A 17,101-nucleotide genomic window follows, 5' to 3' on the forward strand; every position below is an offset into this window, starting at 1 on the left:
GGTCATTGGCTCTTGGGATGTAGGCGAGGGCCTTTGCTCACATGCGACAACTGAGAAACACGTGAGCCGCTCATTGCCTCTTCTGTCACGTTGAAAAGCTTCTCGAAGAATCTTCTTAACGTCGGTCATTGGCTCTTGGAATGTAGGCGAGGGTCTTTGCTCACATGCGACAACTGAGAAACACGTGAGCCGGTCATTGCCTCTTCTGTCACGTTGAAAAGCTTCTCGAAGATTCTTCTTAACGTCGGTCATTGGCTCTTGGGATGTAGGCGAGGGCCTTTGCTCACATGCGACAACTGAGAAACACGTGAGCCGCTCATTGCCTCTTCTGTCACGTTGAAAAGCTTCTCGAAGAATCTTCTTAACGTCGGTCATTGGCTCTTGGAATGTAGGCGAGGGCCTTTGCTCACATGCGACAACTGAGAAACACGTGAGCCGGTCATTGCCTCTTCTGTCACGTTGAAAAGCTTCTCGAAGATTCTTCTTAACGTCGGTCATTGGCTCTTGGGATGTAGGCGAGGGCCTTTGCTCACATGCGACAACTGAGAAACACGTGAGCCGCTCATTGCCTCTTCTGTCACGTTGAAAAGCTTCTCGAAGATTCTTCTTAACGTCGGTCATTGGCTCTTGGGATGTAGGCGAGGGCCTTTGCTCACATGCGACAACTGAGAAACACGTGAGCCGGTCATTGCCTCTTCTGTCACGTTGAAAAGCTTCTCGAAGAATCTTCTTAACGTCGGTCATTGGCTCTTGGGATGTAGGCGAGGGCCTTTGCTCACATGCGACAACTGAGAAACACGTGAGCCGCTCATTGCCTCTTCTGTCACGTTGAAAAGCTTCTCGAAGATTCTTCTTAACGTCGGTCATTGGCTCTTGGGATGTAGGCGAGGGCCTTTGCTCACATGCGACAACTGAGAAACACGTGAGCCGGTCATTGCCTCTTCTGTCACGTTGAAAAGCTTCTCGAAGATTCTTCTTAACGTCGGTCATTGGCTCTTGGGATGTAGGCGAGGGCCTTTGCTCACATGCGACAACTGAGAAACACGTGAGCCGCTCATTGCCTCTTCTGTCACGTTGAAAAGCTTCTCGAAGATTCTTCTTAACGTCGGTCATTGGCTCTTGGAATGTAGGCGAGGGCCTTTGCTCACATGCGACAACTGAGAAACACGTGAGCCGGTCATTGCCTCTTCTGTCACGTTGAAAAGCTTCTCGAAGAATCTTCTTAACGTCGGTCATTGGCTCTTGGGATGTAGGCGAGGGCCTTTGCTCACATGCGACAACTGAGAAACACGTGAGCCGCTCATTGCCTCTTCTGTCACGTTGAAAAGCTTCTCGAAGATTCTTCTTAACGTCGGTCATTGGCTCTTGGAATGTAGGCGAGGGCCTTTGCTCACATGCGACAACTGAGAAACACGTGAGCCGGTCATTGCCTCTTCTGTCACGTTGAAAAGCTTCTCAAAGAATCTTCTTAACGTCGGTCATTGGCTCTTGGGATGTAGGCGAGGGCCTTTGCTCACATGCGACAACTGAGAAACACGTGAGCCGCTCATTGCCTCTTCTGTCACGTTGAAAAGCTTCTCGAAGATTCTTCTTAACGTCGGTCATTGGCTCTTGGAATGTAGGCGAGGGCCTTTGCTCACATGCGACAACTGAGAAACACGTGAGCCGGCCGGGCGATGCCCTGACGGCTGAATCGACAGCGCCCGCTTATGTGGAACTTGCTGACTTCACGGTCATTGTCTCTGTTGTTCTGCCCGCTGAATGCCAGTATGTAACTCTCTAAACTAAACCAAGTTTTTCATTTATAGTACTGTTGGGCAGTTGGAGGTGAACAGCCAGTAGTGATGGATGTTAGATGTGAGAAGTTAGCATTGATGGAGGGTAGAGGTCTGAAGTGTTAGCGAAAGCTAACGATCTGTGCATGTTCGACTTGGAGACTGAATATTATTCATGATTATACACCTTTGTACTAGATGTCAATGACGATTTATGTTTGTGTCTGAACTGGATGTCACATTATTAAGGTAAAAAATACAGTATTTGGTTTGCAACAAAATCTTTCCTTTGCTAACAACATGGCTATTAGTAGTTAGTGGCTTCAAAACTTAGAATCTTTTAGTTAGCTGGCAGTATTGACGCTCGCTGTATTGCAGTAATTCGCGTAATGAAGATTTTTGTGATGGAAGTGCTTAATGAAATGTATAGGTTATTGTCAGGATTGCTTCTTATTCAGGGCCATTTTTTTGTACTAGTTATCTGAAGTAAGGTTGCAATTTTTTTTGAGCAGTCAGATTGCGTTGCGCTAGAATATTGTGGGTCAGTGTTGATATGATAAGAAAAAGTAAAGAGAAAGTAGGTTCAGTTTTACTCAGCTGTTTCAGAATCAAATAACTTATAAGTTTCATTTTGTCAGTCATTCAGGAATTTAAGTACACACACACACACACACACACACACACACACACACACACACACACACACACACACACATTTAAATAAAGAAGTTTCACTGGCAGTGTGATTTTTATTTTTCTTTTCTGATTGTATATTACGCGAAACTACAAATTTACTCTGTAGCTTTACTACTTTCACAGAAACGAAGCGAAAGGAGACTGCCAAGAGAACATTGCTATAAGCTCCAAACAGCCCTTTTACATGTCATAAACACGTTTTCCCATAGAACTCATTCACGCATAATACGGTTAAAAGAAACTGACAACAATCGGGTTTTCAACACAAGACACTCGGAACGTGAATCTAACACTCTACCAACTTTCCCGCAGAAGCTAAATGTATAAACCACTCACACTTACGATTTTCACGTGCTCCGTAAATCTGATGTTACTTCGTAGACACAAGTTATTTAGGACGGCACGCGTAGCTTCTTGTAGTTACCTTGTAACCCTGTGAGACGTATAACACACGCATAGAAGCCTCCGCAGCTGTCCATTACAGTACCGTACAAAGAAAGCGTTTAATTACATAATAAATATGTTTCTAATCGTGGGTTCTCATATACTTATGGAAGGCCTAGTGCTTGATTAATTAAAAAGTCGATAAACTTAAGTGTTGTTGTTGTTGTTGTTGTTGTGGTCTTCAGTCCTGAGACTGGTTTGATGCAGCTCTCCATGTTACTCTATCCTGTGCAAGCTTCTTCATCTCCCAGTATCTACTGCAACCTACATCCTTCTGAATCTGCTTAGTGTATTCATCTCTTGGTCTCTCTCTACGATTTTTACCCTCCACACTGCCCTCCAATGCTAAATTTGTGATCCCTTGATGCCTCAGAACGTGTCCTACCAGCCGATCCCTTCTTCTAGTCAAGTTGTGCCACAAATTTCTCTTCTCCCCAATCCTATTCAATACCTCCTCATTTGTTATGTGATCTACCCACCTAATCTTCAACATTCTTCTGTAGCACCACATTTCGAAAGCTTCTATTCTCTGCTTGTCCAAACTATTTATCATCCATGTTTCACTTCCATACATGGCTACACTCCATACAAATACTTTCAGAAACGACTTAAATCTATACTCGATGTTAACAAATTTATCTTCTTCAGAAACGCTTTCCTTCCTATTGCCAGTCTACATTTTATATCCTCTTTACTTCGACCGTAATCAGTTATTTTGCTCCCCAAATAGCAAAACTCCTTTACTACTTTAAGTGTCTCATTTCCTAATCTAATTCCCTCAGCATCGACCTCCTTTCAAGACACTGTCCATTCCGTTCAACTGCTCTTCGAAGTCCTTTGCTATCTCTGACAGAATTACAATGTCATCGGCGAACCTCAAAGTTTTTATTTCTTCTGCCTGGATTTTTTAATACCTACTCCAAATTTTTCTTTTGTTTCCTTTACTGTTTGCTCAATATACAGATTGAATAACATCGGGGAGAGGCTACAACACTGTCGCACTCCCTTCCCAACCACTGCTTCCCTTTCATGCCCGTCAGATTAATCATTTATATCAACTTTCCCCTGCCGATGGAAACCACAGAACGGTGAGAGCGGATGATTACCACGTCCAAAAACCCAGTTAATAAAAAAGACGAAAATCAATAAAGTTTATGAGCGTTGCGTTCAAATTTCGGCTGCAGACACGCCGTTCCGTACGGCCGCTAGTTCCTGCCGCGATCGTTGACCTGGCAAAACAACAGGTAAAAGAAGTTGAACGCCAAGAGGTCGGACAGCCCCATCGGTCGGAAGCAGCACCAACAGTCTTTACTGCCAACTCAAAGTTAGTTGCTGGTTTTTTCACTTGAAAGACACACATCACTGTGCTGCGTCCGAGCTTACAAAACCACTGACAGACGCTCTCCGAGCCCGTTAGGCCGTGGAGCTTACGATGTATCACTTCCTTAATGGCATCACTTGGGAGTTGCCACCACTTTATTGTACGTGAGCTTCCAGCCTTGTGTGGAGTTAGTGTCGCGATAGTATGCTCTTAACTACTTCGATCGTTATTATTACGCGATTTATGCCGCTTGTTCCGCGCAGCCGGTACCACTATTTGACTAACGCCGACATGATAAACATTGTCTCGCTGCCCATGTCTTTGCTTTCGTTTCTGTAGATCCTCATACCTGACCACCATTCTTTCTGTTATGCGACAAATTAGCAAGGAAACGGAAGAGTAGAATTTCTTAGATCGAACAGCCGGTGTTAATGATGTTGAAGTATCAAGAGCCGCTAGCAGGGAAGTGCAAACCTCTCAACACAGTTAGTCAGAAAGACAGCAACCTCGATACTCTTGTACGCAACTACTAGCGAGTTCAGCAGAAAATGGTCAGAAGAACAGAGACAGCGACACAACACTGCCTAGCAGGAGTCTCATAAGCATTAGAGACGCTGTAACAGATTCTTAGGCAAATGAAGAACTGAAGACAGCTGACAAGCCGAGAACAATTTGAGTGCATAGATCCTGAGAAATCTGTACCCAGAACAACCACCTCTGCCCGTAATAACGGCCTTGATTCGTCTGGGAATTGACTCAAACAGAGCTTGGATGGCGTGTACAGATACAGCTGCCCATGCAGCTTCAACACGATACCACAGTTCAACAATAGTGACTGGCGTATTCTGACGAGCCAGTTACTCGGCCACTATTGACCAGACGTTTTCACTTGGTGAGAGATCTGCAGAATCTTAGGGATATGGCAGCAAGGGAGGGGAAGAAGACCAAAGTGCACTCCGTGTGCATACCGGGGGGAGTCATTCCAGATGTGGAAAGGGTCCTTCCGGATGCCATGAAGGGTACAGGGTGCACCCATCTGCAGGTGGTCGCTCATGTCGGCACCAATGATGTGTGTCGCTATGGATCGGAGGAAATCCTCTCTGGCTTCCGGCGGCTATCTGATTTGGTGAAGACTGCCAGTCTCGCTAGCGGGATGAAAGCAGAGCTCACCATCTGCAGCATCGTCGACAGGACTGACTGCGGACCTTTGGTACAGAGCCGAGTGGAGGGTCTGAATCAGAGGCTGCGACGGTTCTGCGACCTTGTGGGCTGCAGATTCCTCGACTTGCGCCATAGGGTGGTGGGGTTTCGGGTTCCGCTGGATAGGTCAGGAGTCCACTACACGCAACAAGCGGCTACACGGGTAGCAGGGGTTGTGTGGCGTGGGCTGGGCGGTTTTTTAGGTTAGATGGCCTCGGGCAAGTACAGAAAGGGCAACAGCCTCAACGGGTGCGGGGCAAAGTCAGAACATGCGGGGACCAAGCAGCAATCGGTATTGTAGTTGTAAACTGTCGAAGCTGTGTTGGTAAAGTACCGGAACTTCAAGCGCTGATAGAAAGCACTGAAGCTGAAATCGTTATAGGTACAGAAAGCTGGCTGAAGCCAGAGATAAATTCTGCCGAAATTTTTACAAAGGTACAGACGGTGTTTAGAAAGGATAGATTGCATGCAACCGGTGGTGGAGTGTTCGTCGCTGTTAGTAGTAGTTTATCCTGTAGTGAAGTAGAAGTGGATAGTTCCTGTGAATTATTATGGGTGGAGGTTACACTCAACAACCGAGCTAGGTTAATAATTGGCTCCTTTTACCGACCCCCCGACTCAGCAGCATTAGTGGCAGAACAACTGAGAGAAAATTTGGAATACATTTCACATAAATTTTCACAGCATGTTATAGTCTTAGGTGGAGATTTCAATTTACCAGATATAGACTGGGACACTCAGATGTTTAGGACGGGTGGTAGGGACAGAGCATCGAGTGACATTATACTGAGTGCACTATCCGAAAATTACCTCGAGCAATTAAACAGAGAACCGACTCGTGGAGATAACATCTTGGACCTACTGGTAACAAACAGACCCGAACTTTTCGACTCTGTAAGTGCAGAACAGGGAATCAGTGATCATAAGGCCGTTGCAGCATCCCTGAATTTGGAAGTTAATAGGAATATAAAAAAAGGGCGGAAGGTTTATCTGTTTAGCAAGAGTAATAGAAGGCAGATTTCAGACTACCTAACAGATCAAAACGAAAATTTCTGTTCCGACACTGACAATGTTGAGTGTTTATGGAAAAAGTTCAAGGCAATCGTAAAATGCGTTTTAGACAGGTACGTGCCGAGTAAAACTGTGAGGGACGGGAAAAACCCACCGTGGTACAACAACAAAGTTAGGAAACTACTGCGAAAGCAAAGAGAGCTTCACTGCAAGTTTAAACGCAGCCAAAACCTCTCAGACAAACAGAAGCTAAACGATGTCAAAGTTAGCGTAAGGAGGGCTATGCGTGAAGCGTTCGGTGAATTCGAAAGTAAAATTCTATGTACCGACTTGACAGAAAATCCTAGGAAGTTCTGGTCTTACGTTAAATCAGTAAGTGGCTCGAAACAGCATATCCAGACACTCCGGGATGATGATGGCATTGAAACAGAGGATGACAAGCGTAAAGCTGAAATACTAAACACCTTTTTCCAAAGCTGTTTCACAGAGGAAGACCGCACTGCAGTTCCTTCTCTAAATCCTCGCACAAACGAAAAAATGGCTGACATCGAAATAAATGTCCAAGGAATAGAAAAGCAACTGGAATCACTCAACAGAGGAAAGTCCACTGGACCTGACGGGATACCAATTCGATTCTACACAGAGTACGCGAAAGAACTTGCCCCCCTTCTAACAGCCGTGTACCGCAAGTCTCTAGAGGAACGGAAGGTTCCAAATGATTGGAAAAGAGCACAGGTAGTCCCAGTCTTCAAGAAGGGTCGTCGAGCAGATGCGCAAAACTATAGACCTATATCTCTGACGTCGATCTGTTGTAGAATTTTAGAACATGTTTTTTGCTCGAATATCATGTCGTTTTTGGAAACTCAGAATCTACTATGTAGGAATCAACATGGATTCCGGAAACAGCGATCGTGTGAGACCCAACTCGCTTTATTTGTTCATGAGACCCAGAAAATATTAGATACAGGCTCCCAGGTAGATGCTATTTTTCTTGACTTCCGGAAGGCGTTCGATACAGTTCCGCACTGTCGCCTGATAAACAAAGTAAGAGCCTACGGAATATCAGACCAGCTGTGTGGCTGGATTGAAGAGTTTTTAGCAAACAGAACGCAGCATGTTGTTATCAACGGAGAGACGTCTACAGACGTTAAAGTAACCTCTGGTGTGCCACAGGGGAGTGTTATGGGACCATTGCTTTTCACAATATATATAAATGACCTAGTAGATAGTGTCGGAAGTTCCATGCGGCTTTTCGCGGATGATGCTGTAGTATACAGAGAAGTTGCAGCATTAGAAAATTGTAGCGAAATGCAGGAAGATCTGCAGTGGATAGGCACTTGGTGCAGGGAGTGGCAACTGACCCTTAACATAGACAAATGTAATGTATTGCGAATACATAGAAAGAAGGATCCTTTATTGTATGATTATATGATAGCGGAACAAACACTGGTAGCAGTTACTTCTGTAAAATATCTGGGAGTATGCGTGCGGAACGATTTGAAGTGGAATGATCATATAAAATTAATTGTTGGTAAGGCGGGTACCAGGTTGAGATTCATTGGGAGAGTCCTTAGAAAATGTAGTCCATCAACAAAGGAGGTGGCTTACAAAACACTCGTTCGACCTATACTTGAGTATTGCTCATCAGTGTGGGATCCGTACCAGATCGGGTTGACGGAGGAGATAGAGAAGATTCAAAGAAGAGCGGCGCGTTTCGTCACAGGGTTATTTGGTAACCGTGATAGCGTTACGGAGATGTGTAACAAACTCAAGTGGCGGACTCTGCAAGAGAGGCGCTCTGCTTCGCGGTGTAGCTTGCTCGCCAGGTTTCGAGAGGGTGCGTTTCTGGATGAGGTATCGAATATATTGCTTCCCCCTACTTATACCTCCCGAGGAGATCACGAATGTAAAATTAGAGAGATTAGAGCGCGCACAGAGGCTTTCAGACAGTCGTTCTTCCCGCGAACCATACGCGACTGGAACAGGAAAGGGAGGTAATGACAGTGGCACGTAAAGTGCCCTCCGCCACACACCGTTGGGTGGCTTGCGGAGTATAAATGTAGATGTAGATGTAGAATATGCTGGCCAAGGCAGCAGTCGAACATTTTCTGTATCCAGAAAGGCCCGTACAGGACCTGCAACATGCGGTCGCGCATTATCCTGCTGAAATGTAGCGTTTCGCAAGGATCGAATGAAGGGTAGAGCCACGGGGCGTAACACATCTGAAATGTAACGTCCACTGTTCAAACTGCCGTCAATGCGAACAAGAGGTGACCGAGATGAGTAACCAATGGCACCCCATACGATCACGCCGGATGATACGCCAGTATGACGATGACGAATACACGCTTTCAATGTGCGTTCACCGCGATGTCGCCAAACACGGATGCGACCATCATTATGCTGTAAACAGAACCTGGATTCATCCGAAAAAATGACGTTTTGCCATTCGTGCACCCAGGTTCGTCGTTGAGTACACTATCGCAGGCGCTCCTGTCTGTGATGCAGCGTCAAGAGTACCCGCAGCCACGGTCTCCAAGCTGATAGTCTGTGCTGCTGCAAACGTCGTCAAACTGTTCGTGCAGATGGTTGTTGTCTTGCAAACACTCGACTGCTAGTGATACGAGGCCGTTGGGATCCAGCACTGCGTTCCGTATTACCCTCCTGAACCCACAGATTCCATATTCTGCTAACAGTCATTGGATCTCGACCAACGCGAGCAGCAATGTCGCGATACGATAAACCGCAATCCCGATATTCTACAATCCGACCTATATCAAAGTCGGAAACGTGATGGTAAGTATTTCTCCTCCTTACACGAGGCATCCCAACAACGTTACACCAGGCAACGCCGGTCAACTGCAGTTTGAGTGTCGGCCGCGGTGGTCTAGCGGTTCTAGGCGCTCAGTCCGGAACCGCGGGACTGCTACGGTCGCAGGTTCGAATCCTGCCTCGGGCATGGAGGTGTGTGATGTCCTTAGGTTAGTTAGGTTTACGTAGTTCTAAGTTCTAGGGGACTGATGACCACAGATGTTAAGTCCCATAGTGCTCAGAGCCATTTGAACCATTTTGCTGTTTGTGCGTGAGTAATCGGTTGGAAACTTTCCTCATGTCAGCACGTTGTAGGTGTCGCCACCGCCGCCAACCTTGTGTGAATGCTCTGAAAAGCTAATCATTTCCATATCACAGCATCTTCTTCCTGTTGGTTAAATTTCGCGTCCGTAGCACGTCGTCTTCGTGGTGTAGCAAATTTTAATGGCCAGTCGTGTACTTGCTCTCTCGCGAGAAGATGAGCGGCCTGTAGCTGTGAATAATGGAAGTCCGCCATCCAGTAACGGAGTGAGAACAGCAGCCAGCACTGGTGGGTAGTCCAGGGATCGACCATCACAGCTTCCGTCCAGGCCAGAAGCGGCCCTAAAACCGTAGCGTCGCATGACTGACGGCCTACCGCATTGGCGGGCCAGCTGTAGCATTTAACACATCACGGTAGCTGACATCGCGGTCGACCTGAGAGGACAACACGGGTAGCGATCTGGGAGGACTGAGTACTCTCCGAAACTGCGTGTGAAACAAAGAGACACACGTCGCGGTCACCGCCATCTGCAAGCGAGTCTACCCGGGTGGGGGGGGGGGGGGGGGGGGGGCAAACCGCCGCACCAGGGTGTCATCGGCCTCCGATCCGAGCTGATGCAGCGTCCTCGGCGCCTTAGTCGGCTATTCGGTTCAGCAGATTCCTCTCCGAATTACGTAGACACCAGCCGTCACGGAAGACGAGCCAGCGACTTGTATTCAAAGTAAGAAATGGAACGATCTCGAATTCGATTTATGCGTATAACATACAGGTCCTCGGTTTGCAGCCTGGCAAAACAGTAAGAATTTCTAGCCCATAAATGAGCCACCCGTACATTCCTCATTATTTATCACCAAGAGTTCATCTGAATTCTCCCTATACCATGGATTATTCGTGTCTTATAGTCTTTGCACGTATTTTTCTTCTCTTACAGCTACATTCCAAGTCATACAGAACTGTGGGTCGATTTAGTTCCAACTGTGTAACAAGACTACCACGCTCTTATTCTGTTTCAGGCAAACAATATACTTGATTTCTTTAAAATTGCTGTCTGTTAGTGTTCTGTAATCCCCCATCCCTCCCTCCATCAATTTTGTACGTCTCTGATTCTTGTAATCGAAACAGCTGCATTAAGTGAACAGGTCAGCGCACGTAAGATGGGCAGGTAAGAATACTTTTATCTGCTAACAGCGAAACGGTGACAGGCAGTACAACTGATTCTTTCATTCATTAAATATCTACCTACATAAACAATGTGAAAGCGACGTGACAAAATGGGTTTCTTTTAAATGAGTTTTGGTATGTTTAATACACAATAAAACAAATAGGTAATGGTACCAAACACCTCTTTGTTTCGGAATTCGATATATCAGTCTTGGATCTCTGCTTCTGTTATTCAGCTGCTGACAAGTTACTCCATATTGAGAGGACACAGTGTCTTACGTACTACAGTTGCCTATTAAAACTTCATTCTGCGCCCGCCTTCATTAAAAAAAAAAAGCTTGTTTTGTTGCGACGGTATTAGAGTAATGACGTAATTAATAGTAAGACGATTGCATGCGAGAAGGAAAGACTGTGCGACTGTGCTAATGGCGATGGCAGAATTGAGGTAAAAGGGACAGCGAAAGCATCGGCAGTCGCCAGTAGAGCCTCTCTACAGACAGAGAGCTTCAGCAGAGGGCCTCGCGAGGTGAACGGGCCTGCCGCACATTCCCGTCTCGTGACGTCATCGTCCAGACGGACTCTCGCCGGTGCGGTAATCACACCGGCTTCACGCCGCGGGCTGCGTCGTACCGACACGACGTACGCACCGACAGTCTGCTGTGACGAGCTCACCACCGCCATCAGGGCCGATCACTAGCAGAGCGACATTTACAAGGATTCTCACAAGTGTGTGTTTGCTTCCTCGGACTGTCCGTAGTAATAAAGTGTTGTGGTACCTTGTTTTAGACGTACGCGCTAGGAATACATGTATAAACAAGCTAAGAGTGAGTGCGCGCCCACAGGAAAGCCGTACATTTGCTGGTCATCTGCGATACATCATGCTCATGACGTCTCCCATTCTTGTTATTGTGCATTTCTTCTCTTCACAACATGCTTCGAGTTTAATTTCACTCGAGTACACGAACATCCCCATCTCATTCCCTGTTAAGCACTTCACGGAGCGTTGCACATGTTGACCTTATGGTAAGCTTTACCAACTGACTCCTCTCCGCCTCATTCTTCCTAATGTAACGGCTCCATGTGAGCCGCTACATGGCTTGACACAATAGTTTTATGCTCAGAACACTAAAACCTCCCAAGAAAAATAGTTTCTTAAATGAAAATAATAAAAAAAATGGAAATTGCGCTAAGTGTAACCTCCCGTGAAATGTTGTAATGACAATGATAATGAGAACGTGTGCCAAATGTGGTCTTCGCACAAAACTGAATAATAAAAATGAGTCAAGCGTAACCTGCTTGCAAAATTAACGAATAATAATGGCCCAAATGTAAACTCCCCACAGTAATAAAAGTCAATGATAATAAAAATGTGCAAAAATTTTAAGTCCCCACAAAATTAACGCTGAAATGAACCTGATAAATTTTATAAGGGCAGCTGCGCTGACCCTCGGCCCTGTGCAATTATTAAATCTGAACAAAAAACCAAAATTTTACATCAGTAAACTCCATCAATATCTGCTCTTCTTTTTCGGCACAGCTCCGTGCAATGCTGGCCCCATGTTTAATTTTGATTCTTGGAGGAAATGCATAGGAAATATTCTTTGAATTAAAAATGAACGCTTTTTCTTCAAAAGAATGGAAAATTCTTTGAATTGAAATGATTACTTTTCTTTAAAAGATTTACTTTATAAAAAAATTATTATTGGGGCAATTCTTGAACAAATTAATTACAATTAACATGTTATTAGCTAAGCGCAATGCTGCTTCATTACCTTCGATAACAATATACCTCGTCCAGAATCGTGACCAGAGATGGATGCAGAGTACGCCGCCGACCCATGTCGACGTCCGCTCAGTACAACCGTCCACTCGCAGCAACTACTCGCGACTCCCTACATGCAACTCGCAACTGCTCTTGCCGACTCGCAACACGCTACTACTGTCGAACTGAACTGAATTGTCGCGCGGTCAAGCGCAGACTAGCAACGATAAAAAACTCTCTGGTCAGAGATTATGTCATGCCTCGCCATCGCTGGTACTGAATACATATGAAACGTACGCGTTTCAACACATCTGGGTGCCCTTCCGACACTCAGGGAAGAGCAATTTAAGATTTATTATTCGAAATTATGCTACATTATCACTCTTAATATAGTCTGCAAGTGTGATTGCGGGTCGTCTGCTGACGTATGAGTGGGGCTGTCTGCAGTGGGTTCTGTGAAAGTGGAGATGCAGTTTAGCCAACCATTGTAGTAAGTACAGTGCGACTGCACTGGACCCACAGTGTAAGCAGCCCCCGTTAGGCTGGCAAACAGCCGCTGTGCAGACTCTCTGAGCCCTTCCGGCCACTGTGTGTGGACTCCGGACGTGGAGAGGCGATTAGGCATTCCCTGCTGAGACTCTGGTGGGTACGACGCTCTGCGTGATGGCTCCTACAGTCATCTTAGCATGGAGAGGTAGTCAGGTCGCATAAAATTACTACTTTTATTTTGTACTACTGATGATGGGCGAGCATGCCATATAACCGAACAATTAAGTAAAGTGAGTGGCCAAGGAGTATTTTTCATGATTTTAATTAAATAAACGTTGTTGTTATATAAAATTCTTAACTTGGTTTCTCACAGCAACACCATATTTCCGTTACCATTCCAAGTAAGTTATTCAAACTTCCACCTTAAAGTTAACTAATAAGCAGAAAGGTTGTGTTGTAATGTTTGCTGATGCAAACGGTCGTAGGCGTCTTTGCATTAAATTTTCACAAGTGCCATTTTCAAATTGAGGATACCTGCCAAGGCTTTGCGGAAAGCAAGTGTCATGCAATAAAAATACAGCTCTAATGCAGTAACTGCTTCCGCGTTTTACATTCCCTCAGTTAACTCCGACCAATGATGAACGAGGTTGTCATACATTCAGTACCTCACAGAAATATGGTTTCAGCGGAATTTACTGCCTGCTCTAGTACAAACACGCGCCGAAAGCCATGGCACGGCTTGGGGCTGAGGGTATTTGGGCGCTCTGTATTTTGAGAAGAACGACATCCACTGCCTCCTTGCGCGTACTGAATGCGGGACATTTGCCACGCCGGACATTTGCCACACTTGCCCCTTCGCCAGGTAGCGATCCCTCAGGTAAGGGACGCCCTTCCTCGTACTACTTCTGTCCGCTTTCAAACCGCCGTCTCCACATCTTACTCGATACAACCAGTACGTAAGGGACATTCTTCTTCGACATCTTGGCCAAATACAGAGCTTCTTTTCCGAAATCGAAATATTTATAACTTTTGGGAAACGAAAGCAATTCCGACGATTATGTCAGTATGTAATTAGTTTTTCAAAGTATAAATATAGATCCCTCTGTCTGTACGGTAGCTTCCTTTCACGCTTACTTATTGTGATAGAAACAGTCCATCGCCATGGGAGCAACAAGAAAGGAACGATGTAAAGAGAATGCGAATGTACGCTAATCATTTCTTTTTGATCACTTCATTTGTGCCTACTTTAATTACTACAACTGCATGCCCAAAAGACAACAAGGAAAGAAGAAATGGGTATGTGAATGTTCGAAAAGAATAACGACATACTCCATATTAATTTACTCTCTAAAATCTGAAATCCCTTGCGGCGAAACATTAGTTAATAAAGTGTAGCGGGACAATGTTCAAAACATGACTGAAAGTACGTTCATAAACAGAGATAAGAACATCTATGATTGACATGTCATCTAAATTCGACGTACAGTTTTAAAATGTTATAAATGAGGAAATGGAGTAATACAGAATGCTATGCTTGTAACGTACGTTGTTGTTCTATATTGTCTGGCTCTGGTATTTACAGGGTCACAGAGAAACCATCCTAGGTTTTGGAAAGAAAAGCCGTAATTGTAATGATCTCCACAACAACACAAACAAGAAGCACAACTTAAGGAAAAATAATGTAATGTGTGTTCCAGCTCACAAGCGACATTGAAGCAAGTAGTTCCTGTGACTTAGTATGGACAGAGGTTATATTAGACAACCGCAATAAATTAATAACTGGCTCCTTTTACCGACCCTCGATCTCAGATGAAACAGTTGCTGAACATTTCAAAGAAAACTCGAGTCTCATCGCAAACAGGCACCCTACTCACACACTTATAGTTGGCAGTGACTAGAATCTGCCTTCCGTATGTTGACAAAAATACATTTTCAGAGCCGGCCAAAGTGGCCGTGCGGTTAAAGGCGCTGCAGTCTGGAACCGCAAGACCGCTACGGTCGCAGGTTCGAATCCTGCCTCGGGCATGGATGTTTGTGATGTCGTTAGGTTAGTTAGGTTTAACTAGTTCTAAGTTCTAGGGGACTACTGACCTCAGCAGTTGAGTCCCATAGTGCTCAGAGCCATTTTTTTACATTTTCAGACCGTATTGTAGATAGAAAACAACTTCTGTAATTGTTCTAAATGATTTTTTAAAATTATTTTGAACAATTAATTCACGAGACCATTCAAATTGTAAATGGTTACGAAAACAGACTTGACCTCTTAGCCACAAATAATCCTAAGCATCACGACGGATACAGGGAGCAGTGAACCCACAGTCGTAGCGAGGCTCAATTCCGTAACAGAGAAATTCTCCAAAACTAAACGCGAAATATATCTATTTATAAAAGCAACTGAGAATTCGGTTGACTAATAAGAGACAGTTTCCAATCCTTTCAACCTTTGTAAGTGAAGACCATATGTGGCTTAAGTTCAAAGAAATACTATCAACAGCACTAGAGAGATTCATACCAAATAAATAAATAACAGACGGAACTGATTCCCCATGGTACACGAAACACGACAGAAGGCTGCTGCAGGAGCACCGAAAAAGGTACGTGTAATATAGACAAGCGCAAAATCTCCAAGACTGGCGAACTTTTACTTCCGAGGCTCGAAATATGATGTGGATTTCAATGCGAGGTGCATTTAATAGTTTCCACAACGAAACTCTCTCTAGAAATGTCGCGGAAAATCCATAGAGATACTGGTCCTCTGTTAAGTAAACCAGGGGAAAGGCTCAGTAAGCACCTTTACTGCGGGTTGGGCGGAGGAGGAGGAGGAGGAGGAGGAGGAGGAGGAGGAGGAGGGGGGAGGGGGAGGGGGAGGGGGCGGATGGGGGAGGGGGAGGGGAGGGGGAGAATGGGGGAGAGGGGGAGGGGGAGGGGAGGGGGAGGATGGGGGAGATGGGGAGGGGGAGGGGGAGACAAGGGACCCAACCCTTCAGAGCAGGTAAAGTGGTGGAAAATGTCCGGCGCGAGTGGAAAATGTCCGGCGCGAGTGGAAAATGTCCGGCGCGAGTGGAAAATGTCCGGCGCGAGTGGAAAATGTCCGGCGCGAGTGGAAAATGTCCGGCGCGAGTGGAAAATGTCCGCACACCGCGCATAGCACCTGCCACGATTTCCCTCTCACCAAACAATAGCCATTGTGACGCACGCAGCTCTTCCTTCGAATCTCTTATACGTCTTTCGTTATGCAGCCCAGTGAGGGGAAGCATGCAGAACGATACTCACAAAATGATGTAAATAGTACTATTTGTAGTCATCGACCTTCTTGTGTTAAGAGTCATAGAGGCATTTGCCTTCCTAACGCTACATTTGTGTAACCATTCCAGCTTAAATATATCCGAGTACATATTCCTACGCAGTCGACGGTTACAGCCAATCACAACAGCAGATGGCTGACCCATAGCTAAATGGTTTTAGTTTGTTTAATACGTTTCATTACACGTAGATTCTTCCCCCGCCACACACACAGTGAGGCAGTGACTTCCAGTGGGACGGAAATCTGGGACTAACCTGAAAAGAAACGCAGCAGTCTCGCCAGCGGCAGATATCGGTCGGACGCAGGGAGTGGTATCGACAGGCCATCTTGATATTCCGAGGACAGCGCGCGACCCTGCCCGTCCCAAGTTCTCTGCGGATTTTCTTCTCCCCTTTGCTCTCCTCTCCGCTAAGGAGGCGGCGTGATTCCAAGACTTTCCTGCAGTTACCGCAGCTCGCGAACAGGCCCAACTAAGCGGCATTCTGCCATGCAGAGCGCGTGCCGGATTTTGTGCAACATTAGCTACACGCAAGATCTCAAACACTTTCAGGATGAAAGGTTACCAGTTTACATTACATGTGTGTGCGTCGATTGGTAAGGTAAGTAATTAACGAAAAAAGAAAACATGCAAATAACTGCTTTTCTAAAAACAAAAAATCTTCCTTGACACAAACATTTTAGCTGAAGTTTAACCCACTAAGATACAACTTATCTGACCAACAACAAAAATACAGCGTGCATTCGATGAAATACCCTTCGTCCAAGTCCTATTCAGAGTTGTCTTTTCGTCCATTTTAAAAATTTAAAAAATCTCTTTCTTGCTTAAAATGTTCTTTGCGATGTCCTCTTTATTGTAGTGTTCATC

Source organism: Schistocerca cancellata, chromosome 9 (assembly GCF_023864275.1).
Source record: "Schistocerca cancellata isolate TAMUIC-IGC-003103 chromosome 9, iqSchCanc2.1, whole genome shotgun sequence".
NCBI lineage: Eukaryota > Metazoa > Arthropoda > Insecta > Orthoptera > Acrididae > Schistocerca > Schistocerca cancellata.